Raw genomic sequence first — 27,322 nt, 5'->3', positions numbered from 1 at the left:
ATATAGCAATGCCTAAGCAGGCCAGCATGCCTGGTTACAGTAGTTGAGGATTATCAGTCTGTTGTACCTCCTACTTACTCATTACCAACCCTTATCAATCCTCCACAGATCTCTCGCCTGATAAATGGAGTTACATCAGAGATGCCAAAATTGTAGTATGACAAGAGATAGTGGGAGCTGTATATATTCATATAAGATATATCAGCATGTTCCAAAGTAGAGGAAGTAACTGATTTGTTTATTTTGCATAGAGTAATATTTCTTGCCTAATCTTCTTTAATATTAATTCTAGGACAAAGGAACTTAAGAGCAAGACCAGCTTGTGGGATTTTGCTACTGTTAAGGTGCTAATCGACATGTGTAAGGGTAGTAGAACCTGTCCCAAAAAGAGCATCTTTCCTTTCAGCAGGATGACCATTTTCAGAAGCAAATTATCTGAGAGGTAGATTTCTCCTGTGATATCATGAAGCCATGTGAAGTTGGGACAAAGCATGGTCCCACTGAAGATAACGGAAGCTTTGCCACTGACCTCCATCAGACTAGGGTTTGGCTGAAGGAGAATTTCTAACAATATACACGTACAGGAGAGTTTACAGTTTGTTGTAGAACATGTGTTGTGACCCTGTGTACTACAGTCAAAAAAGTAGTTACTCGCCTGCAGTTTTTGAAATCACAAAACAATATGTAGCCATATATTTTGTCACTGTGCATGAGGATACTGTGCAAACAATGCAGCAATGCAGCCCAAACAACCCACAAAAAAGTGAGACTTGATTAACAGAAATAGCATTTTGACAGTAATTTTCCAAGCAAAGATTTCACATGGACTACTTAGCTGTCCTACTCTGTGGATTTTGTACAAATAGTTGCATCATAAAGACAGGATTGTTTTCATGGCAGGACTAATTATATTGCTAACATTCATTGAAACATTGAGCTGAGTTTGTGTGGTACACGGCAGAAGCAAAGCAGACCCTCAGAATGCAGTGAGGAATCTGCCATTCACCTTATATGCACCAAAAGCTTATAACAAATTTTTAATCCAGTGGTGAATATATTACATAGTTCTTTAAATTCAGGCAGAATGTCCCCAGTCAGTGGCAAGAGGTGACAATCAACCACAACAGCTTTGTTAGGATCACACAAATTAGCATACATTTGAATTCCAGCCAATTTATTCATGGTATCTCCTATAGGCAAATCTATTCAGATGCATCAACTCTTTCAACTATTCCCATTAGAGTAAAAGCTTCCAGCTCTTTGCATCTGCTTTCCTAACTGACAGAGGCAGGTGTCTTAGCTTCTGCTGTACTGTTTTAACATCTTTATGTATTTTTACTTTATGCACAAAGCTGCTGATACAACCAAATTAAGCACTGATGTCTCCCCTTTAGAAACCTCCAGGTGACAATATGCTGGGATGGTTGGTGGCTGCAGTACGTTGCAGATGAATGACAGCATCAGTCATTCTATGTAATATCTCAAGATATTAAAGGAAAAGTAGAAATGAGATCCGTACTTAGTAGTTTCTCTCCTGCAGTCTCACACTTGTAACTTTCTGTCACTTTAAGGATAGATGTGCACATTTATTGATGAAAGAACAGGCTCATAAAATGGGCCATGGAGCTAAACAAATTTACACCACCTAAGGATCCTGCTCACAGCAATCAGCCCAGTTGATTGTTTTTTATATTTTTTATTTTGTCATCATTAACATACATGAACTTTCCATACGAATATTTACAAATCTCATTCATCACTTTTATTTGTCATCTTTGAAATACCAATTTGTGTTTGGTCAAACTCTTATCATTGCCGGTGTATTTATTTTTTACACGTTCCAAAAATGGTAAACATAAATTATAAAACGTACTTGATCCTGATATAAGCTGTCTGTCATTTTCTCCATTGAAGGGATCTCTCATCATTTATTTATCCAAGACACTAACGTTGGAGTGGGGGCGGGGGCAGGAGTTGTTCTTTTCCAAAAATAAGCTATCACACATCTGGCTGCTAGTAGTAGCTGTGTTATCGATAGGTCTTTTCCTGAATCAGTAACCTCCATTGGACTGTAACCTAATGAAATCACGGGGGGTTCTGTGGTTAACCTAATCTTAATTATCTTAAAAATTCTATTTGTTATTTTCCTCCAAAAACTATTATCTTAGGACATTCCCACCACACAAACAGAATGGTCCCTAGTTCTGCATTGCATCTCTAGCATTTTTATATATTTTCCTAGCTTAAAAGGAGTGAGGTACCATCAGTAAAATATTTTGTAATAATTTTCCCTAATGGTTACACAAACAAAGGAGATTTTGGACTTCCTGCAACTACCTTCCTTTTCTTTCAAGTAATGTCTAGTTTGAGATTCTTTTCCCATTTTTCCATAATGGGAGTCTTATTTTCTAGATCAAGCAGTAACAGTTGGTTATACCATAGAGAAATAAGGCCCTTTCACATGGCTTTTCCTGTAACTAGCGTTTCTATCTTTGTTAATGGTCTCCTGAAACTTGGTCTTCCTGCATGGCATTTGACAAAATGTTTCAATTACAAAAAAGTCCAAACGGGTCTATTAATATTCCTCATGATTTCTTTGATGGACTAGCTGGCTGACGGGTGTACACCCTTTTTTTGCCCATATGTTCTATATTCAATTAGATAACCCATATGAAATTGTGGATTTTTTTCTGATGGGTATAGGTGGGAAAGGGAAGGGACTATCCCTTATCTGTGACAAATTCCATTCCTAAAGTGTCAATATGACATCTGAATTGTTTCCCTTTTGTATTGGTCTAAATTTTTTATGTAAAAAATTAATGCACAAAATTAATATTTAAAATCCTGTTGTTCAATTTCCACACCATGACAGTGGTCTCAACGGAGCTGCCCAATGTTATTTTAGTAACTTTGGTACTGCCAATCCTACTTCCAGAGTGGGTCTATAGAGAATTTCATATTTCCTCTTGAGAAGTTATTGTCCCATATAAATTAAATAATTCCTATTAGAATTTCCTCTATCATAAGAAAAAAAACAAAAAACGGCTATACTGGGTCAGACCAATGTCCATTTACCCCAGTATCCTTTTTTCTAACAGTAGCCAGTGCCAGATGCTTCAGAGGGAATGAACAGAACAGGGCAATTATCAAGTGAGCCTTTTCATGTTGCCCTATCCCAGCTTCTGGCAGTCAGAGATTTGGGGTCACACAGAACATGGGGTTGCATCCCTGACCATCTTGGCTTATAGCCATTGATGGACCTATCCATATAGGTCTGGCCTGAAATAGGAAATTTATTTTTGGTAACCAGTTCATTTTACCACAGCTATATGGCCAATCCAAGACAAATTTATTTATTTTCCAAAACAACAAATCATTTCCCACTTTTGAAATAATAAAAGGAAAATGAATTTCATACACAGAGTTGTAATTAGGAGAAATACTGACTCCTTAGTTACTTTATTTGTTTAGACCACACAAACTCAAATTAATCTTGTAGCTGTTTAATCATAGATTCCTCCAATCCTATATTTAATAGTTGAGATTTTGTATAATTAATTTTATAGCCTGAAATATCATTCATTCATTTTTTTCAGAATATAAGTCATAGGTTGTACTAGATTGATAACCATGAGTATCATGTTCTCTGCACACAGCCCAATTTAGGTTCCATTTTATCAGTTGGAACCCATATTATGCTACTATTCTGACTTTTTTATGTTTTCTGCCAGAAATTCAATAAAGAGAGTAAACAATACAGGGGATACAGAACAACTTTATTTGGTTCTTCTTTATTGTTGGAAATTTTGGAGTATATACCATTAACTTTGATCCGTTGTGGAGGGAGAATCATATATTTGTATCCAAGTCTTCAAATTGTTTCCAAAATTCATCAGTGCTAAGGATAGGCCACGCTATCAAAGGTCTTCCATGCATCTAAGGATAGCAGGAGACTTTATTTTTTTAAACTGCATATTATGAATTACTCCCAGGATACATCTGGAGTTATCACTCAATTGTCTATAATGTATTAAACTGGTTTGATCAATGTGTATTAACGGAAGAAGGACTGCTTCTAGTCTTCCAGCAAGAATCTTTGAAAATATTTTAATGTCTATGTTAAGCAGTGAGACTGGCCTGTACAAGCCACATAGTGGCTTGTCTTATTGTGCCTTTGGTATTACTACTAGATCTACCTCTTTCATTGTATTGGGAATCAACTTAATCTCTAAAAAAAACCCAAACATTTAATAGAGTGATTGATTTACCAGCAGTGATAACCGACTTCATCTGATAAAACTCTACTGAGGACCCAGCTGGTCTAGTGCAAATGATTTCACAGTGGAAAATTCAATGTCACTTTGTTTTCAGAAATAATGAAAACAAGCAGCCTAAGATACACAAAGGTTTCTTCATGTTCATGACATACCACCTGTAAGGTTAGATTTCAGCCAGTACTGTGAAAGAGACTGACTGAATACATACCTGTGGATCACAGATTATATTAGGCTTGATACATCTCTAATAATTAATCTGAGCTCTCATTACCTAGGAGCACTGAAATACAGTAGTTATATTGCACTGTCTACTCTCTTCTTCTTCTAACAACCTTTGTCCCATCTGTATGGAGTTGGCTCTTCAAGTCCTTTTTTTCCATCCCAGTCTGTCTTGAAGCAGTTCCTCAGAAACTCCGCAACTAATTAAATCCCTACGTATTACATCTATCCATCTAGTTTTGAGTTTTCCAACTCTTCTCTTAAACTTAGAAGTGGAGGGTAACACCCTGTTTCCTATATGTACTTCTGATCTTTTTTTCACATGTTCAAACCATCTAAGCCTGGACTCCCTCAACTTTGCTATAATAACTGGTACCACCTCGATAGTGTCCCTAATTCATTCATTTTAAACATGGCCCATCTCCATCCTCGTAACTCCACGCACCCATCTTAACATTTTCATTTGTACTATATTCAAGATCTGCTCCTGTCTCTTTCTCAGTGCCCAACTTTTGGAGCCATACAAAAGTGCAGGCCTGATTACCATCTTATGAAGCTCACTTTTCAGTTTGATAGGCAATCTCCTATCACAGACCACTCCACTCACTTCTCTCCATTTAGTCCATGCCTTTCCTGCGCTGCTTATCCATTTGTCATTGAGTTCACCATTTCCTTGTACTACCAAACCTACATACTTCAACTTGTGTTCCGTTGGTAGTGGTTGGTCCCCCAGACTTGCAGTCTCATTGTCTTCCTTCAGGGTATCATCAAATCTACAAATCATATACTTTGTTCTATTCCTGCTGATTTTCATGCCATTTCTTTCAAGCACGCCTCTCCATCTCTCTAAGTCTTCTTCCACTTCCTCTTTTCCTCTCCCCCACAAGCACTACATCATCAGTGCTTGCATGCACTGATGCACCAACTCTCTAGATTTTTTCTGTAAGTGTATTGAGAACCAACATGAACAAAAAGGGACAGAATGCTAAGCCTCATGGACTCTGACTTACTACACTGCATGGTCTACTCTCCACTGGTAAAATGTATGCCAGCTTTCTTTGTAGTGTGAATAAGCCACTTCATTCACCAGACAAGATATACAGCAGAGTGACTCTATCAAATGCCTCACTGTACTACATAGGCACCATTAGCAAAGCAGGTTTAGATACTACCAAGTTTTCATAAGATCAACAGCAAAAACGAATGCCTGCTTTTCACCCTCTCTCCTTTTCCTGAGGCTTAAACATTTCCTTCTTGTGGGTGCTGCTGTACCACTATGACGGCAGAGCTTGGCTCTTATTGTGGCACATCAGGTACATTGCTTCTGCCTTTTTCTGCAGGTGCCTTCGCTTCACTTTTGCAGGTCTTAGTTTGTCATGAGAGTGGAACAGTTTCTCCCAGGATAAAAATCAGCCTCAGTCAACACACCGCCTCAAATACAAGAGAGGAATGCTTGTGCCACAGCCAGAGTCCCAATCTTCTGGTCCCTGAAGTCGTACAAAACAACATATTCTCAAAACACTAACATTTTCAAGCAGTTTAGCAGTGCATTGTGCACATTGTCTAAATTGGAACTGTGCACAGTGCTACCACATAGTCTTAGGAAGAAAGTTCCTGTCCAGGGCAGTAATACACTATTGTATTTTCTAGTCCTAACTGGTAATGATAAAATTTGTAACGGAGTAAATCTACTGTCCCTATATGCCTAACCAGGAATTCCCACCTTTTTGCACCTGAAACATATCTCCTGTAATGGCCATGAAATATATGCCAGACAAGCCATAAACATTATTTTATACCCTGTAGTAACTCTAAGATAGAAGTAAAGAAACGGGACAAACTTGGAAGATTGGTAACAAGCCTATCTGTGAATTGGAAGTACGGAAATCTATACCGGAAAGCAGATGATGATACATTAAGAAAAAATGGGCCTAAATCTCCACTCCTCTACACAATTTTACATCTGTGTGACTACACTGAATTAATGGTGTCACAATGCTGTAGAGATTCGGCATTATTATAGCATTAGTTCTCACCATTATCCTATCACATCCTGTTCCTTCAATTCCCTTTCCCCTTCTTCATATTCCCACCCCAAGTGTTTGATATCACAGTACCATACATATTTCCATATTTGGGTAAATGTTTTTAAAAACTATATATACATATAGCCTTCACAGAATTCATTTTTAATATATAATTTAAAAAAAAAATATTGGTGGTTATTTTAAGCATTTTTTTTTATCAATTTAAATTTTCACAGTTGCGCAAAATCATGAGTTTTAAGCATTTTTAAATTTGTATTTATTTAAATTTCCACGGTCGCAAGAAATTATGAGGGGTTAAAGTTAATTAATAACAGCAGATGTTCAGATACAAAAAGTTACAGCTTGATAACTCTTAAAACACAAATTGTCAGCATCACATGTCAAAATATATGAAGTATATATCCTTAAATCAAACTCTAGGTCTCCAATAGTATAGTTCTTACTTTACCTATCTGTACATTTGAATTATCAATGGAAATATTTTTTCATCAGTATGGGTATGTGTATGGTGAAATCAATGGTTACCAACATTTACCAACAAAAATCTAATCCTTCTAAGCCTACATCTATATAGGCAGCCTCCTAAAGATAATGATTTTACAGCACATTTATATTAACACCTTGCATTCCAATGAATCCAAAAGCTTTTGAAATCTAAATGTTACAAACATTCTATGACCCTGATCTTGAATCAGGATCTGCGAACATGGAGCCCTCTGCCTGCGTGGATTCCACTGACGTCACACACTTTCAGAAGGACACGTTCCACTCAGGCACAGAGATCTGCTCTAGTGGATCTGGGAATACACTGACACCTACATGTTATGGGGATGTATGCACTGAATGCCTAATTGAAATGGATCATTTAATTACCAGGGAATTACAACCCACTCTGGGGTGAGGAGCAGTAACTGTTTAACTTGATACAGCAATACCACACAACAGCTTTGTGCTAGAGTTTAAAAATACATCTTACAGTTAAAACAGAGGGAATTTAGGAAAGCAGAGTTATTAATCCTCATTGTTCAAATCAAATTCCAAGATCAAGTAACCATCTTTCTTCTTATGAGTAAGATTTTACACAAACTCTTCTACTAGAAGTGGCTGAAATATTTTTCTATCAGTTAGTTGCTTATACTGAGCTATTGACTTTTTTTCGGTCCGAATTGGATATTATTGCTTTCTCTTAATTTGGTTTTACATCCATTTAATGAATATTGTTCCTAAAGGGAGAAAAAGTCCTGAGAATTTAAAGAGCTAGAAAAACTTTTTTGTGGTTCACATCAGGTGCTGTAGGCTGGGAGCTACTGGTAGGTCTTTATCTTTGGTATGTCTATACACCATAGTGAAGTAGATTATTCAAGCAGTTAAAGATTATTCTGATGCAGAATCACTTCCAGATGTATCTCAAATTTTGCAGGACATTGAACTGTGGACAGTAACTAAGCTTCAGCTCTTTGCTTCGTGAGTTATCAAATTGGAGAATCGGATAAAAGGAGGTAGGAAAAAATCATTCCAACTCCAAGTGATACCAAACTGTATAAGTGACAAGTCTGATTATTAGCGTTTTGGGTCAGAAAGTATAAAGGCGCCTAACTTCCATGGATTCCAAGCATAAGGAGTTTATTTTAGTGGGAGTTAGGAGTCTAAGTACCTTTGAGGATCTGGGCCCAAATATTTCACTGTTTGTATCTCAGGAGAATGTTAAGTTGGAAAAGGAAATTGTATACAATGGAAAACCAAATTAACGGTAGAAAACTAAAAACACTTTGCATAAAAGAAGGTGTAGAAGTAACTGAAACTGTGTAGAGTAGGAGAGATCTGCTTGAAATAGTGATAAAATTCTAAGGCCCTGATCCTCCAGTAGGATCCATGCAGCAAACCCCTGCATCCATCCATGGCTGCATCAAGCCAATGAGTCTGCATGGGTGCAGGAGTCTGAGTGTTCCAGTTGCAGGACAGAGACCTATGTCTGAACCATCATTGCCAATTTATCACGTATCTGACAAGACCCCGGGTATTAACTTAAACCTAGGTGGTAAAACCTCCCAAGTGAGACCCATTTGTTTTACAGCGATCATTTACTTTACATGCATTTGAGATCAAAACTAGATTTCAGCAAAAATCCAGGTTAAAAAAAAAAACACTTTTAAAATTTATTTTCATCAGCTGGGGAACAAGCTGCTGAGTTTAATTCTGCAGAATCCTGTGTCATTTTGGTGATAGTCAAACATATTTTTCTGATTCCAATGAAGTTAAGTTCTTCTTGAATTCAAAATGAACTCTTCCTAAAAAGTTAGCTAAAGATCTTGAAGCTTCAGCTTCTGTACATATACAGTAATTAAAATACCTCCTTGCCAGATTTTTAATGTAATATTGACATCAGATAATTAATTGAATAATATCACTAGGAAACCAGAATAAATTATCTTTTGCTGATTAGTGTTGTGTTCCTTATTTCTGGTAGGACAGTGAAATGCAACAATGCTGACATCATTTCATTTTTATTTTATTCAGTTTTAAATGGTTTGGAAAATTTTCACTCTCTTTTACAGTTGAGTACTGTGTTGAACACTGAAAATTAGCTGCAACATTTATATTTAAATGGATAATGTTAGAGTTCTGAATTTTGCAAAGATGTTTTGCCTACTTTTGCTGTCATTAAAATCTAAAGTTTAAATATTTATAAACCATTGTAGGCCAGATTCTGCCTTTCTTATTCCATGATTCCAATGGAGCCACTCAAGGAATATGGTACAGCTCAATGTGGGTATAGGTGACAAGATCTGGCCCTCAATAAGGTCTAAATTGTGGCATCTAGGTATAGTCTGAAGTAAAGGGTGATGTGTAGGTGCATTGCACAGGGACAGCACCTGAAGGTATTGCACATCAGAGATACGGCTCAGAAAAACAGTTTCTCCTGGGAATCCTAATCCATCCTGGGAGTCCCTTGGAAGGACTAATTTACAACATCCACTGTATGGAGTAGAATATACTGTTCCCCACTCAGCTTCACTGACCTAGGGTCAAGGATCTGCCTACCCCTGGAACCTCCCCATCCATTTGCACTTAGGAGTGCAACAGCTGCACAGAAACAGCACATGTCAGAGTCTGGAGCTGTGATCTTGGGAGCCCCACTGAAGCTATGCAAAACAGGGGAAACCTTGCCTACCACCATCTCCATTATTCTCCCACACAGCCATATTAATGTTAGGGATAAAAAATGTTCTTGGAAGACCAACCCATTCTAAAATATATAAACTATAATTTCTATAAAGTAAATTCTCAGGATTAACAATGTTTTCTTTATTACTTTAATACCTTGTGTAAATAGTGACTGGAAAGCTAACATCTCTAAGCCATCTGTATTTATCAATTAATAGCTGATAAGATCTCTTCATGTAGTCACAAGAGTGTTCTTAACAGACCTGATACTAGCTTTTTCCCATTTTCCCAGTTAATGTTGTCATTTCACATTAATAAAATCTCTGTTTTTGAGGAAGCAGCTCCTGTGTTTTTTGTTGGTTCTTTGGATTAGAATGGCTGTTATGAATTTGACAACAGTTATCAAATCTCCCCTGCAGCAGACTGTCAAAGATATGATGGTCAAATGTTTCACATATTGCAATCAAACCATTTGTGTTTAGTTTGAAGAATTCCAAAAGAAAGCTGTCAGCTAAGAAATGAAGTCGAAGTAGCCTGAAGCTTTTGGAGCATGTTGATCCAATTATGATGATCCACTCATATCCTTCAGCTTTTTTTCAAAATCAATTTTCATTTTAGCTCAGGGGACTTTTTTTTTTATTAATTCAGAGAAACATCTGTAAGAGTATTTCAGATGTGTTGTTTCAGGAAATTTCTTTTTGGTGCAAGAGAGCATTGAACTCTGCAGATATTTTGCAAGTGTTTTTTGTCTTTAATATACATATTGGCAACATATAATAATCTGTATCTGAATTCTAGATTTGTTTAAATTTGTTCAATCCAGCTGCTTCACCTTCAAAGTGACCACAGCACACTCAGAATGGATTAAATAGCATCACATATGGATGTAAAGAAATCTGCAACTTCAGTGTTCACGTTCATGGGCCAGATTCTCAGCTAGTGTACATTAGCACAGATCCATTGTTCTCAACAGAACTATTCCAATATACACCAGCTACAGAGCCAACACTAGATATTTCATGTAAACTCACCAAAATAAATTGGTCAGTCATTTATTTTCATTTCTTTAACTTAAAGATCAAATTTGAAAGTGCCTAAATATCACTGTTGTATAGGAGCTGTGGCTGGAGTGTCTTGATCCACCACCAGCTACATTAGATTGAGAATAGAATGATACCGCATTTTGGGAGGTAAGAACACAAATAAGGAACCAAATCCTTCTCTCCTCAATCACATCAGAAGCCCCATTAACTTCAAATCAAGCCAAAGGAATACACATGAGTTAGAACAGGATTTGGCCAATGGGTTGTTGCAGATTATTCTTACGCAAGATAACGTGCTGTCGTCATATTGTTTTCACACTAGATATATGCCAAGGATTTCATAAATTTAATTAAATGAGGAAATTTGCCAAACATTTGGATACAGAGTAAAGGCTTGGAACCTTGATTCAGAGAGTGCATCTAAACTTTGGAGATTACTCTTGGAAATGCAAAATCTCCAGTGTCCAATAGATACAAGCAAAAATCCTCTACTACTGGAAAGCAAACTGTATAAAAGTTTGGGATTCTACCCCTTCAGTTATCTTTTCCCAGATCTTTTGTTTGATCCAGTTCATCTTATGGCTCCACAGACATATACAAATCCCCAATCCTATAACACATGGGATTTGATTCTCCTCTGATTTGCATCAATGTAAATCTGGAGTAACTCTACTAAAGTTGGTGGATTTACACAGGTGAAAAAAACAGTGCAAGTTTCAGGAGACTCAGAGTAGCAGAGTTAAATATCTATCAAAATATCATGGACACAATCACTGCTAACTAAACCTATTATTAGTATTATGAACAAACTCAAAGACAATGTTGCCTAGTGAAAAACCACATAAACAGTATTTGGTGACATCAGAATAAGACCATTCAAACTGGTAATTATCTCAGAAATAATCTACAAACTAAGCAAACTGCCATTCTTTTGCCCTTTAGTTATCCATAAACAGACCATGAAACTGTTCAGACAATACCCATAGAAGGCCAAAAATCTCTTGGATCAGCAGTAAAATGTACTTGTTTATGGATAAGCTTATGGATAAGTGCTGGGGATAGCACAGATGGTGGTCTACTTTTTCAACTAAGCACTTGCAGCATCTCTAAGAATATGGATTAGTAATTCCTCCAGTCAACAGAGAGGTCTTGCCATCCTTACTCAGATAAAACTCCCATTAACTTGCCTGAGAGTCTTAAGAGTCCTCTCTAAGCGTCTTTATCCTACAAACATATCTGCAGATACGGTCCTCTGATTTGGCACACATTTCTGCACCCTCAGCAACTGGTGCAATGAAGCCATTATATATCTTTTAGCTGCACAAGTAGCCAACTGTGCTAGCAAATCAAGTAATTAGGCATTCAAGTGATGTAAAATGCACTTGCCATTATTTGCAGACAGGTGTAAAACAGTAGCCACAAAACCAGAGGGTAAGTGATGGGTCTTTTGAAAATCGTGGTCCAGATGTTTTCAATCTATCAGAAGAAAGTGAAACTACTGGGTCTGATTGTTGGGATACTTTTAAAATAAGGTGATTGTTATAGTAACCCTCTTGTTGATGATGCTACCATACCTGCTCTGCTGGGCTGTTTCTGTCCAGGAACATTGCATTGGAAGGAATAGTATGTCATGGAGGACCTCACATGTCCATTTCATTGGAAGGAGTGTTACATAAAGAATAACCTGACACATCCATCAGCATCTATCTAGATGTTCTTGCAAAATTCAACAACAGCCAGACAATTGAGTAAAAGGCTCAAAATGAACCACACTGTGGGTTCTTCCTTAAAATAATGGAAGTGGTTTTAACATTAGCAAAAGGTGCTAAAAACTGACAGTCCTAAAGCCTGAAAAGCCCTATTTATTCTCTAAACATACTTATGCAGTGACAGTTTCAAGTTTACCTCCTCTTGTTCTGCAAATGCATCTCTCAGTTTGAACCCTGTTCTTAATAGGCCACTCTTACTGTTAGAAGGCAGTTTAGTTCCAGTGCACCTTCTGGCACTCACCACCCTTCTGAAAGTGTCAACTAATCTTAGCTGTGCCAGTGGATTGAGTGTTAGTGACACATATCCACCCCTGGATGGACTGAGACCACCAACTCATTTCAGAAAGGCCTCTGACCTTTTGTTGGGTGATGATAACTTTCAGGCATTCCTGACCTGGCCTAGGTTCATACTAGTGTCAAAGAGGTAAAGGATTCCATAACTTATCAATATCCGTCAAGTTATTCTTCCTTCCAAAAAAGGGAGGGCTTCTGAGTTAATAAAAATCATAGAAAATGTTTCATGCACAAAATAGGTAAAGAGCAATATTGGTGGAACTCGGTCTGATGTTCACTTAAGAGAGACCTTATAGCACTTTGTTGCTGAATACAATGAAAACAATGACCAGATACAGTAGAACCTCAGAGTTACGCGCTCCTCAGGAATGGAGGCTGTTCGTAACTCTGAAATATTCGTAACTCTGAACAAAACGTTATGGTTGTTCTTTCAAAAGTTTACAACTGAACATTGATTTAATACAGCTTTGAAACACTACTATGCAACAGAAAATTGTTGCTGTCCCTTTATTTTTAGTAGGTTATGTTTAACACAGTCCTGTACTGTATTTGCATACTTCTGGTTCCAAATGAGGTGTGTGATTGATTGGTCAATTCGTAACACTGGTGTTCATAACTCTGAGGTTCTATCATATTTCAGACATCTGTAGGCCATTCTCATCATGGAAGAAACAGGTCCAATCTCTCTCTAGGCACTAACATTTTACAAGGGGTAAACCAGGCAAAATGAATACAGATTATGATCTTTAACTGAGGAAAATACCAGCCAAAAATTCCTGCTGCCAATACGTTATGTCAGGTAACTCAAAACTAACTTAATTTAAATTAAAAGCCTGTGTTAGCAATTACTGATTCATTTGCTGAATGAGCACTTGTAGTGGAAAACTTCAGCAAAGTAACAATGATTTTCATCAGCTGAGGATCTGGCCCTAAGCTTTATATTTTAAATTTCAGCATGGGAAAACTGAAGTAACATTTTGCGTATCTATGATTCTGTCTTTTTAAAGGGGCTAAGAAAGATTTATAGTCCCTTACACTGCCATGACCCTTCAAGTTTTCTTCTTTGAGCATAAACCATTTATCAAATTCATGCATAAAAATTCTAAATTTTTAGAATTTTGTTCAGATGTTTAAAGTTTAGACTTGAGTAAACAAGAGGCCTTCTTTTCTTTTTACTGGGATCTGTTGCTCAGGGGCAAATACATAAAGATGATACTTTCAAAAATGAAGCTTTTGACTTAAAGTTTAGCAGAGTCATCAGTCATGTCATACATGCCAAGTCTGTTGGAATTTGGCAAAGCTGTTTAAATTTTAACAAGGGATAAATTAAATGAACTTTTACCAAAGATGCACTGCTGAGGACAGAATGCCTAGGATTAGAATACGGATGCTAATTTATCAAGAGCAGTTGAGTTCTCAGCTTCATATTAAAATACCAGTGTCACATAGGATCAGTCCCTACAAATCTGCCAAGAATGATATAATTTGGATCAAACAGGAACATTTTAGTTGAGCTACAGAGATACTTTTTGGCTCTGATGTACTTTCCTGAATGTATTATCAAAGCAGGATTTAGAGATTCTTGTGTCTTGGGAATTAAATGCTCAAAACTATTGGCTGTCAAGCTTGAAAATGTGTTAGAGCTGCATCTCTCTACAATTGTCTTAACTTTCTTGGAACTGAGCCCAGTTATTAACAAGAGGTAAATAAGACAAAAATTGACAGCAACATGCATTATGGGGCAAAGCATTGAAGATCACTTTTAGATGTAAACAGCTAATGGATTTCTTAGAATTCCCATATTTGATTTGATGCACAGAACATTTTTGAAGCAGGTTCACCTCACCTGCACTCTAAAAATTCAAAAAGATGTTTTCATCATTTCCGTTTTTCAGGAACCTTGGATAGTGTTTGTTGCAAATGTGCTTTTAATGTATAGCATTATAATAGCTTGAGATGGATGGAATTTAGTTAAGCTCTTTACATTTCATTGGTGACAACTCATGCTAACTGCTCAATGTAATACAAGTTTAAGTCTCCATTATAATTTCAAAGTACATTCACATTATTTTCTGAGCTTTTGTGTTCATAATATATTATGTCAGTCTTAAAAAATCAATTCAGACAAAAGTCTCTGTTGTGATTCTGGCTACCTATGAAGTTGTTGGGGTTTTTTTCTTTGCTTATTTATTTACAAGCTTGTTTGGACAGTATGCTTCTGTTCCATTTTTCCCCTTATCCTTTTTTAATCTAAATCCCTGGCCTCCCATGCTATTTATTTACTTATTAGGATTATCCTGAGGCATAATGATGGTTTCAGCAAAAAATCTGAAGTTTGTGAATTTGCAACTCATATTACAGTGAATATATCACTGATTCACAACACAAATGGCTTTAAAAAGCTCATTTGGGTATTTATGATGACGCACAACAGAGCACAACACAAGCCAAAGTAACATCACCTAATCTAATACAAATTAAAGCTCCAGTTCCACAATGCACTTAAAACATGATCCTAACTTTAACCATATTAGCAGTCTCCATTTACGTTAATGGGAATTTTCACATCACTGAAAAGTTATATATGTGTTTCAATACCTTGCTAAATCAAAGCCTAACAGTATAAACAAAGATTGAAATAACATTATTCCTGTGTCTCTATTTTATTATTTAAGCAGATGCAGTGTCTCTGCCTCCTTCTCCCCTTTCTTGGCCATGACAATGGTATTTTTCCTGTAGGCTATGGATCTGGAAGCGCAGTTTTGTTTGCCAGACCTTTCCACCTCAGTACAATCTGGTTCTCTCTTCAGAGGATTTGAGCCCAGTTTTGAGTGAACCCTGATCTGACTTTTTGTTTTTGCACTGAAATCATGCAAAATTTGTTTTCTCACTCAGTATCAATCTCAAACCAGGGGAAAGCTGGTGGTTTTCAATGAATTTCACTTTGGGATTTAGACTTTGCTTGTGTCTTAAATTCAAAATCAAATTTGGGGTGGGTGGTGGTGGTGGTGATAACACATATGGATTGAATCCAAATACAATATTCACATGACACCCTTTGAATAAATAGTACTGAATTTCACACAACTGAGATATCACTATTCAAATTCTCCGTCCTTCAGACTAGTAAACTTGTCACTGTGTGGTAATAAGTAAGTGGGCCTGAGTTCCTGCCTACTCTTCTTAACCTATATAAACTCATCTTCATTTCCTTAGAAAGGAAGAGAAGAATTTGTATTTTGTATATTTGTATATACAATATACTGCATTGTGCTGACCTGAAACTGTGTGCAAACCTGATTGACAGTGTCCTATGATCTGCAACTGAGAAAACTTACAAGTAATTCAGCAAGGCTCCCAATTCAGCAAGGTACTTAAGCACATGCCTGATTTTAAGAATGTGAGCTGTCCTGTTGAAATCAACAGAACAGTTCATGTACATGATTAAGTATGTTGCTAAATCAGAGCCTCAATGCCTTTCTTATGATGACCCACGGACTGTGTCTTTGACGTTCTACCAAAACAGCACCTCCATCGCACTGGCAGCAAATATTAGTTTGTTCAGGTAAACTACAATAACATTAATCCATTGGGCTAAAAGCAAATCATGCTAAATGAAACCTTCTTAAGACATACCACGAAGGATCACTAAACTAAGGAAATGGGCAGTTTTAAATGCAGCCTGTCCAGGTTCATCAAGGGTCAAGTAACAGACCGGTTTACAAGTGCACACTGATCAGTCTTCTCTGCTACATGTGTATAAAAGAGCAATTTAAAGTTTCAGGAATGTCATATCTGAGCTCTGATTTTATCCATTCTCTTTGGCTCTAGGTTTCCCTTCAGTGATTGGAATGTAAATTATGGAAACTGAAGGAGGAAGTTGTAAATTATCGATCTCTGTCAACTTCAATAGTCTCAGTCTGATGGATCCCTGATTTGACACCAATCGGGTTGTCAGTCATTCTTGCAAAATAGTAACACACTTGATTATCAAATGTGTTAGTCAACTGTTGAATCTCACAGGATGGAATGTGTAAAAGTATAGGTGTGCAAAGATTCAAGATTCAGATCCATTCACATTGAAAAGCATCTGCTGAAAGTGGTCACCGTCAAAAACTTTCCAGTTTTGCCTTTGATAACAGAATTACTTCAATATTTATACTATTTTCTGGATGTTCCCTACTGAGGTATGCCTATGTGATAATATAAGGCAATAGGCAAATTTTTAGGTGACACTCCTGCTTTCTCTCAGTACAATCACAGTTTTTCCTTACTGTCAATGAGAGCTGAGTATGCTCAGCATTACTGAAAGTCAGGCTGCATTTGTTAGGGCACTGAAAGGTAAATTTGTGGTAGGTGACTAACATTAAGCACCAAACTTTGAAAAATTTGAAAGTTTTGAAAATAAACCAATGGGTTTACATGAATTAATTTAACTGAAGATCAATTAATCTGAAAATCAGTGAACCAAATTTGATAGTGTAGTACCAGCCTAAAATGAGTTTCCTTTTAATTGATTCAGGAAGTCTGATTTCACCTGAAAGACTACTAACAAGCATCTAGTTTAGGCTTCTTTTGTTTTCCCAGGTGAGCTTATTATCTGCAATATGGGAGTTAGTGTTTTCTCACGTTTACTTTTAGTTAACCTAAAGTTTCTATTACCCGTGGTATTACCTGTGAAATGCCTAGAGGAGGGAAATCACGCAGAGGTCTTAAATCTGCAAACTCAGGTAAATCATTTTTTGTAATATGTTTCACCAATGAGAATGCAAACCACAGAAAAATACACACAAGAGAGGATGGGACAAAAAGGTTCTTTGCAGATGAAGTAATTATTTTTGATTACTTCTTATAAAGTCAAATCCCAAAATCCTTATTCAGCCTTTACTCACTTGAACTCCCATTGATTTCAATGAAAGTTTGCCTGAGTAAGGATTGGGTGAATGTAAACAAAGGATGAAGTGGCAGCATGGTACCAAAGATAAGATACAAGACCCAGACGCAGGAGACCTGCATTCTATTCCTGGCTCTATCATTGCCCTGCTGGATACCTAGAGCAAGTCATTTCACTTCTTTGCATCTCTTTCCTCTTCTCCGTTTTGTCTGTCTGGTCAGTCTAGTTGCAAGCTCTTGGGGCAGGGATTGTCTCTGTGTGTTTGACTAGCAACTAGCACAATGGTTACCATCTTTCAGGCTCCCAAACAGAAGACACTGCCGGAGAGGAGGAGCAGGAGTGGAGATACAGTGGGGGGTACTGGATAGAGTGCTGGGGGGTGAGGGAGGAGTGTGTGTACTGGGAGGGGTACCTGTGACTTCACTCTCATGGTGGGAGGCAGTGTCACTCCCTGTTATGGTGGCAGGGCAGCTGGGAGCCGGGGCCTGGCTGGGCAGGATGCAGAGCCAGCTCTTTCTGAGCTGAAAGATCCACTCTGCAAAACTACCGGACATTTCCTCTTATTTGAAAAATCTGCCTGGACAGAGGGCAGAGGATCAAAAAAAGAGGAAATGTCCGGGAAAACACGGATGTATGGTAACCCTAACAATGGTCTTGATCTAAACATGACAAATACTAGTAATGGTGATGACAGATAAAGGATGGAAGGGATGACCCAGAGCAAATAAAGAATATATGATTTATAGTGTTGTACGGCATTTAGTTAAGTTCTGAAGATGAGGAGTAGATGATACTGGAGTGCAGGCCAGTAGTGGAAATTTAACTGAAGGAAGTAAGTTTTGAGCAATAGGCGGGGTAGCGCTCTACAACACCATGAAAGTAAGAAGTCTGATTTTGAAAAAAACAAAATGTAAATCAGATTTTTTTTTTATTTAAATTAAAATAAACCTATTTAAAATTAAATTTAAAAATAAACCTATTTAAATTAAATTTGAAATTGCCAACCTATGTTAAGGCCTAAACTTATTATAATCTATAAAATCATTTAAATTTAATACAAAAAATATTAAGCAGTACATGTTTGCTGCATAGTTTTAAAGTACGTCAACTTCCGCTCAACTGCACCAATAACAAGAGTTTGCTGAAGTGCTAAAACCAGCTTTTGACAGCAGTAGCTTCTTCTGTTAGTGCCTAGAGAATATTTTCTTCATTTCAGTTTATTCAAATAGTTTAGTTCAATGACTAATTCATTCAAAGTTAAGAACCAATTGGGAGTTTAAAAAAAATCAGAAATGTCAAGATTTTAAAACTAGTAGATCTCATCCTACCATCTAGTTTTGATTCATAGTCTGGAAGAGGAAACAATCAGATAATACTTGGTTTGTTTAATAAATCGTTTTCAAATACAAAACATGTTTTGATTAACTTTTTTTATATATATCCAATGTATTTAAGGTATTTTTATTTAATGAAAACATTTAAATGCTGTTTTGTACACATTAATTGAATTTGAATTTCCATCCAAATAGAGCTTGATATAAATGACACATAAACAATTAATCAACAGCAAATAAAAGGTTACGTTACATAATTGTTAAAATAAATATTATGTATCCTCCTGGTTAGCAAGAAGCAGCACGAAATTTAGCATAAAAGCTCTATTTAGTTGCAATTCAACATGTTTCAATAACTATCAACCAATGAGATTCAATCTTTCTTTAGGAAAATAACTAAAGAAATGCAAAACACAATTAAAATCAATGATTTAAATAAAGATTTCCTGCTTGCTGTTTTAAATTGTGAATAAAATCAGTGATTTAAATCAACCTACCCTGACAAAGAGAAATTGAAGAGATTCAAAGAGCAAAGTAGGATGTGTGTGGAGAGAGAGGGAGGGAGCTTAAGGAGGGGCATAACACAGTAGAAAGCATGGGATATGTAGATTGTTATGGCTGCTGAATGTTGGATAGATTGAAGAGTGGAGAGGGGAAAGGTAGGAAGGCCTAAAAAGATAATAGAATAGCCTACACAAGACAAAATGGAAGTGGTGGGACAGAGAAGAAGGCAGATTGTGTAAATGGTACAGAGAGAGAAGCAACTTGATTCTCAGCGACTCATAGACTTTAAGGTCAGAAGGGACCATTATGATCGTCTAGTCTGATCTCCTGCACAACATTCTATGACATAGAGGATGCATGGGGACTGCGAGTGATTGGTAGGGGAGCACTAGCAGTGCGAAGGAGGGAAGGATGAGAAGCGTAGCTTTTGACGTATTTCATCTGAGGAGATATCAGAGAGCCTTGCAGTGATGAGGGCCTGAAGTGAAGGGGAGCAAGAGAGCTAGATCTGAGAGTCTTCAGTGAAGAGGTGGCATCAGACCATGAGAATGGAGAAGGAGAGAATAGCTGGAGAAAAAGAGAGAGCCTGGGGAACTCCAGCAGAGAGGGGAAGAGGTAATAGTGAAGGGGCAGCCAAGTAACTAATTGAATGCTGGAAGGCTGGTGACAGAGTTTGGGATCGAGGAGGAATTTCCCTTGATTCTCCCCTGTAAGCAAATGAGTTGCCCATGCTCCTTCCCCAAAATGGAAATGTGAATGTCAAGAGTATTTTATTGGCAGTGATGGAAGGCAGTGGCTGGACGGCAGTGACAGCAAACAATGAAAAGGAGTGCTCAGCAGGGGCATCCAACATCTCTAGTCATGGAAGATACAGTAGCAACTTGGCTTGAAAATATCAAGAAACGAAAGTGCCTGTCCTTAATAAGCAGTTAGTTTAATTGCCCCCATTATAGACTTTATCAGCAGCAGAAAGAAGAAAGGAATGATCTGTCAAGCAGAGTGGGAATGTCAGGGCAGTAGGAAATGCTGACTGCTGTGCAGCAGTGAATGCCTAATGAAATTGCCTGCAAGCACTACTGGGAAGTTCTGTATTTATTCTCCAAGGACACTCTCTAGAAATTCCTGCTGCTTCTAATATATAGTTATATAGATCCTACATAAACTAATCTGTCTGCAAAGTGGATTAAATAAACTCCAAACATTGACTGGAAAGCTTCCTGAAATACCTCGAGACCATTGGCATGAGCTTCTTGTAAATGAGATATCAATAAACTATCACAGTTAATTGCTTTGTGTGGAATTAAAAAAAAAAAAAAAAACTTTATGGGATCATAATTTTAAGCACAAAATTTTGTATTTACAAACGACATTGAGCCGTAACCTGTTTCTGTGTACTGCAGCTTTTATGATGCAAAAGCTACACATTTGGGTGTGATGTGAAATGAAGTTACAGAAATAATGTTTTTTTTTTAAATCACCTGTAAACAAGTACAAACAACAATAACAGAACCAAATGTAAACAACTCATTAGTCAAATTAAAGTTTTGCACAGGAGTTGTTCTCAGAAACTTTACTGAATGCTAATATTTAAGATGAAAGAATAATACAAGGGTGATTTATTTTTTTTTAAATAGCCTGATCAGGTTTGATCTGCCAGTTCTCACTCAGGCAAAAAACTCTCCACTGATTTTAATTATCTATAGATTGTGTTGAGCTCAACAGGGAGTTTTGGCTAAATAAATACTGCAAGTTTGGCCCCATAGAATATCAGAACTATTCTGATCAGAAAAATGACTGTGTGAAAATGGCATCTTCTTATTAATCAGTGTTTCCTGTGCACTATGAGACATATCTTCTTACTTTAATAACAAAAATAAGGTTTTGCCGTTTTTTACTCATGTAAGACCTTCAAAGCCAAGACAACTCTGGGAGAGAGCATTGGTGCATCATCAGCAGAATTTTAACTAAATTGCAGTTGCAGAACCTTTATTAACTGGGTACCTGACAGAGCAAACACAGTCACCTTCATTCAGGTTCTTGATTGAGTTTACAGGGCTTGCACTTAGAAAAAAATAATATTTTTATTTATAAGCTAAGAAAATGTGATACAGAGACAGTGAGAGAGGACAAACAAGAAACTTTCCCCATTTTTTACAGGTGGCCATTTTTACAGAGCTATTTTTCAGAGAATAATCTCACCTAAAGGAGAGAATATTTGGAAAGAATGTGCTATTATTATTTCACACACACAGTTTAGATTCATTAACACTGCAAAACTCTTCTCTTCTATTTAGGTTCTTATTCTAAACCCATCGCATTGGGTTCTGCGCTCCTGAGTTTCTGACAGAAGATTTGGCATTTTTAAACATAAGAGTCATGTTGTCCACTTTGGCCTCTGTGGGGAACAGATATAAATTCCCAAAGCTGCATGCCACCCTTCCACGGTGGGCGAACTTTCTCATAAAACACCACACCTTAGAACTTGCAAAGTTCTCTTTCAGTTCTTCCCTGGGCAGAAAGAAACTGGGAAACAGTTACTGGCAGTGGGGAGGAGAATGACAGCTTAGCCTCTGCATTCAATAGATGGATTTGCAGGAAATTCAAATAAGATTCCTGTGGCACCCACTCATTTGCCTCTGCTCAACTGCCTAGCTGACCCCACCCTTTCTTCACTTAGTTGTACTGTTCTCCTGCTCTCCTCAGGCCTACATAATAGAAACCTCAGAGGGCAATCAGGGAGTTGACTCCTTCATGGATATTTGAGAGGAGTATCCAAAGGAGAACGCCAGCTCCCCCACACTCATGAAGCCTTATACACGCAGCTGAAGGATGTCTGAACTGTGAAAAAAACTGGAAGCATGCCATGTTGGCTCCATTCTCCACTTCCATAAAAGCAGGGCAGTCTCGCTCCTTGTTCCTATCTGGGCCTCATGACAAGAGTCTCCTATGCCTTATGAGGCACTCCAGGAAGATGTCATTCCTGTAACTTGCATCCAATGATTACATTATCTGCTGGTGCTGTAACACTGTTCCAGAGAGCCTGCTCCCAGGTACTGCACCACAAAACAGCTAGCCTGTGGTTATTTTGAGGGCACTTACGTGCCCCTTCTCCACATTAACCTGTAATGCCCGCCTATCTCTAGTTTCCATAATCCCACAGGAATGCTATCTGTAAGAGACTTCTCAGGCAGTTTTTCTTAGGTTTGCAACAGGATTTAGGCATTCCGTTTCCTTCTTGCATCCAACCACAGAGAAAGGTGCATGGCAGTTCGGATAGGAACTATTACAGTCACTCCCATTTGGGTCTTTATCTTTTTCCTACTCGGGTTAAACTGTGTCCTTGTGGTGGGTCTTAGCAGCAATAGCAGCAGTGATTGCAATGCAGCACATCCCTTTGGCAGACATTATTGACAGTCTCCTCTCATGCTTATCAAGCCCCTTTGAGTCTGATGCTAAAGCTCTTAGGAAACCTCTAACAACTTGACCCTCCCTTCCCCCACCAGAGGCTGGTTACATCACCTTCATGATGCTCCTAGCCCCAAGGAAGCAAAGTGTGAGGACCAAGGTTGTGCCCGACCCCAGTTCTCTATGTGGCAATGAATCATACTATCTCCCCCCCCCCCCTCCACCCAAGTGGGCTGATCCGGTCAGGGAGCTTTAAATGCTCTCTGTTTGACATACCTCTGATTTATTGGATTTGTAAAGGTGACCTTAAATATTTTAATGGTAATAATTCTTTCAAGGGTTTGAATCAGCAAATGTGCTATGTTCATATTCTGGCATTATACACTGTAGGCAATTTAATCCGTATAGGTAGTTTCAGTGATATTAACACTGTAGGCAAACTGGTACTAAAGTTTAAATGTCAGAGAGAGTTTTCCTATTAGATCTAGTGCAAACAGAGCATTTTTTCTTAGAGTACTGAGGCATAAAATACCGGTAGACAGTAAAGACAGAGTACCAATGAATCTGAAATAAACAAGAGGTGAAATTTATAGCATTTTCAAACATGTTCCCTATCCAAGGACTACTGCAGCTGCACAAAACTATAAAATTAAAGATAAGAGAAAAACCTTGTAGCGCTTTACAGTAAATGCCCTGCGTTATCTATCTGGATTTCTGTAACTTCCCAGAGATTTACTATATCACCTAGGATTTATTATGCCCTTGTGCATATTCTGGATAGCTTTCTGTATTTCCTCCATTACCCTAGTCATTATCTAATAGAGGGTCCAAGTTATAATCACGGCCACAGGAATCCTCCACAATGCAATAACCCCCATCTTTTGAAAGAGAAGTAAAGCTGGGGGATGCTTATATGAGTATATATATAAACGTAACCGCACTCTTTGTACGGATCACAGTAACCTGTGCTCCTGTAGCAAGTGAGAACGATGTGGATTCTCAGACAGGAACCCTGCAATCCTTTATACTGCAGTTTTCTATCCTAACTGAACAAAATATATCCTATATTTTGAAGCTGTGGCATTGAAACCTGTAGAAAGAACTCTTCAGAGAGAGTGCAATTTACAGTGCAATACCCTCCACGCCATGTAATGCAGTTTTTAAGTGGTCCATAAAGGCTAGTACAGACCCTGAACAGTGGGGTGAGTTTCAACTCAGAGAGAGGAATAGACCCATAATGCTTAACTGTGAAACCTGCCCATGTGTGACAGCAGACATCAAAATGTGAGACAAACAACCAAAGCATGGGATCCCCCTGTTTTGTTGTATGTCACCCCATCAGCCACAGATTATAATATTTTTAACCCCTTTTCAGAAATGTTTCCCCCCTTCTAAATCCAATTGTGCCAGTTGGAGTGGGGATAGGCTGGGTGGTCCCTGCGCAATCTGCATGGGAGCTGCAGGTAAAGGATCCCTGCGCCAGTTTCTTTTCAGCTGCTCCTCCAGTTCAGATACTGAAGCTCCCATCCCATGCTATGCATTCAACTAATGTCTCCTGCAGTAGCAGTGCCTCATTTGTATGCTGAAGAGGATCACACTCACTTAACCCCATGTGTCCTCAGGCAGCTCTTGTCTTCACCCACACCCTGCCCCTTCATCGCCCTCGCGACTAGAGCTCAGTGCAGAGGACCCACACAGAGCTGGTCCTGAACTCAGCAACTTGCATGTCTCTGTGAACCTTACCCATATTTCAATACAATCAATCACAATTTCCCAAACGGTAATAATACGAGTCCTTGATCTCATGCTTGGTAGCGAAGCAACACAGATACTGGTTAATGAAGTTTGGGTGCTTAGTGTAAATGCTGCTTCGTAATCAGCCTGTATTGTGTGCCGCATATTTGACTCCTTTCTTCAACACTTTGCCAATCACTGTTATGCCACTCAACACAATTGTTAATCAGATTTTTACAAAGTGTGCTGAAGCTTGCAAGCCATTTGATTCAGAAAATATAGGGGTAATGGCATAGAGTAAATGAGTGAATGGGATTGCCGCTAAAGGACTGAGTATTGACACTTTTCAAATCATTTCTTTACGTGACAAAAGTGAAGAGAGTGCATGAAATCAAGGCAGGAATAACCACCAAATGCTTCCTACGTGGGAGATAATGACAATAAGAAAAAAGAAAGAAAAGGCACAATAGGAATACAAATGTATAAATAAACAGTGTTTCTTTCCCTAAGGATTTTGTCCTTTCTAGCCTACACACAATGTTTTCCTTCTCAGGCCCCAACAGAGCTTGCAGTTATGTCACCATCATTATTACGATAATGCCCTTACTTATACAGTGCCTTACATCACAAAGTGCTTTCAAAGCTATGGCATAGGTGCTGGAACTCGGGGTGCTGCCACACTCCTTGGCTTGAAGTGGTTTCCATTATATACAGGGTTTACACTTTGGTTCAATGGCTCTCAGTACCCCCACTACAAAAGTTCTTCTAACTCCTCTGAGCTATGGACCAGTTTGCACCCAGCTCCTCCAAGAGCACTCAAAGGGGAGCAAAGGGTGTCGCCAAACAGCAGCAAGCTGTAATCACCTGGGGCACAAGACAGCCCAGAAGGGATGAGAAAGGCAGGTAGAGAGTGGAGCCCATGGCCCCAGTCTCCCACTGGGTTGGTGTGGCTCCACAGTTTTCCCAACACAAGGCAGTGCCTATAAGCCACAAAAGATCTCAGAGTCCTCAGAGGCAAACATGATGCACGCTGAGTTGAGTTGTACATTTGTACAGGGAGGAAAATTCTGATCCTGATAGATATAGAGAATCACTTCAGTTATGTTGTACCAGTTAAAACTACCTGGAGAATTTAGGTAGCCAAAAAGGAATTATTTGAAATGGAATTGAGCTGGGATTCTAGGGAATGCTTAATCATATAAATGGACATGGGATTTAGGGTCTGATCCTGCTAACCTTTCAGTGGAAGTTTTGCCTGAGACAGAACTATGGGATCAGTGCCTTAATCTTTGTTAATAACTTTCTTCTTCATGGATCAGTTCAATATCACAATTAATGATATCAGTACAGCTTTGAATATGGCACTTGTCATACAACTTCCACCATATAAGTAGCATCAAAAAATATTGTTTCTACATGGATCCTACCAAACTTTAGGGAATAATTTTTTAATGAAGGAGGATTTTTTTAAAAAGAAACATATATACTTTAGAATTGCTTACATTCTGCAAATTATGCTGTGAATATTTTTTGATAATTGTAATGACCACAGATTCATATACACATGGAAGGTTTACTTCATGATTGAGACTAGATAGTGATATACCTGGATTCTAAAAATACAGGTATTAAGTATGAAACTGCATTGATGATAAAAAATAACAATAAAAATAATAATAAAATAATAAAAATATTAAATTATTCATAGTTAAACTTCTACTTATATGTATTAGTGGTAATGAATGATCAAAAAACATAATCATGGAATATTACATTGTAATTATATTGTACCTACAGTGTAATTCATCATTTTAGTATAGGTTAACCTAAAAGAGAAAACATTCTTCCCAAGATTATATCATTTTAAGGCAGCGCACAATGTGGACTTCGGCTGTTTGTCAATGTCTTTCAAAGCTGACAGTCTAAGAAAGCAAACACTACATGAGCATACAAATGTTTTTCCAAGTGCCAGAATAATTGGTGTTATAGAAGACTCACCACAGACAAATGGAAAGTGGTAGGGGAACAAAATCCATGCTATTTCAGAGGTTGGCTTTGCTTCCTGGGCCACGCTTCCTGAACAGACATCCAAGCTCTTATGATCATTAATCAGCAGGTGTACACATCCCAAAACATGCAACAGTAAAACTCCTGGTCAGTTATACCAATGGGCAGTGTCTACTCAGGGGATGCAGGTTTAAGCAGGTATGGAATCTGAACTACCTCCTCTATATAAGGCAAAGAGTTCTTCCAGGATACCTTTTGTGTTCCAAAAATAACTACACCTGAAGATCCACCTGAACCAGCATTTCTATTATAAACTCCTGGCTGCAGACATGAATCTCATCCACACTTAGCCATTCTTTTGTCATTTATGCTGATTCAGCAAGCTATCCAAGCCCATACCTAACTTTAAGCATGTGAATAGACCCTTTGAAATCAATGGGAAAATGTGGGTGCTTAGAAGTTAGGCATGTGCTCAAGAACCTTGTTAAACTAGAGCCTAGTTTTTCAATCAATATTCAAATTGTCAATAATTAATGAAAGTCACACAAAAAATCAACTAGTTTGTTGTAAGACTTTTTAATTAACCAAATTCTGCCCTGTTTCTGCATGCATCAAAAGAGTTTACCCTT

At 37.9% G+C, this 27,322-nt stretch overlaps 1 long non-coding RNA gene across 3 annotated transcripts in view; it reads right to left on the bottom strand.

The window, feature by feature from the left end:
* The window catches only part of LOC137153981 (uncharacterized), a 51,802-nt gene extending 24,946 nt beyond the window's left edge, over positions 1-26,856 (bottom strand). For all 3 annotated transcript variants that reach the window (XR_010919991.1, XR_010919992.1, XR_010919990.1), the window contains exon 1: positions 26,685-26,856. This is a non-coding gene — a long non-coding RNA (uncharacterized lncRNA). The remainder of the gene's footprint in view (positions 1-26,684) is intronic.
* Between the last annotated feature and the right edge of the window lie 466 nt (positions 26,857-27,322).

Source organism: Emydura macquarii, unplaced genomic scaffold, assembly GCF_026122565.2.
Source record: "Emydura macquarii macquarii isolate MOO-44397 ecotype Brisbane River unplaced genomic scaffold, CSIRO-AGI_Emac_v2 contig_1253, whole genome shotgun sequence".
Lineage (NCBI taxonomy): Eukaryota > Metazoa > Chordata > Testudines > Chelidae > Emydura > Emydura macquarii.
This window is presented reverse-complemented; position numbering and strand designations above follow the sequence as displayed.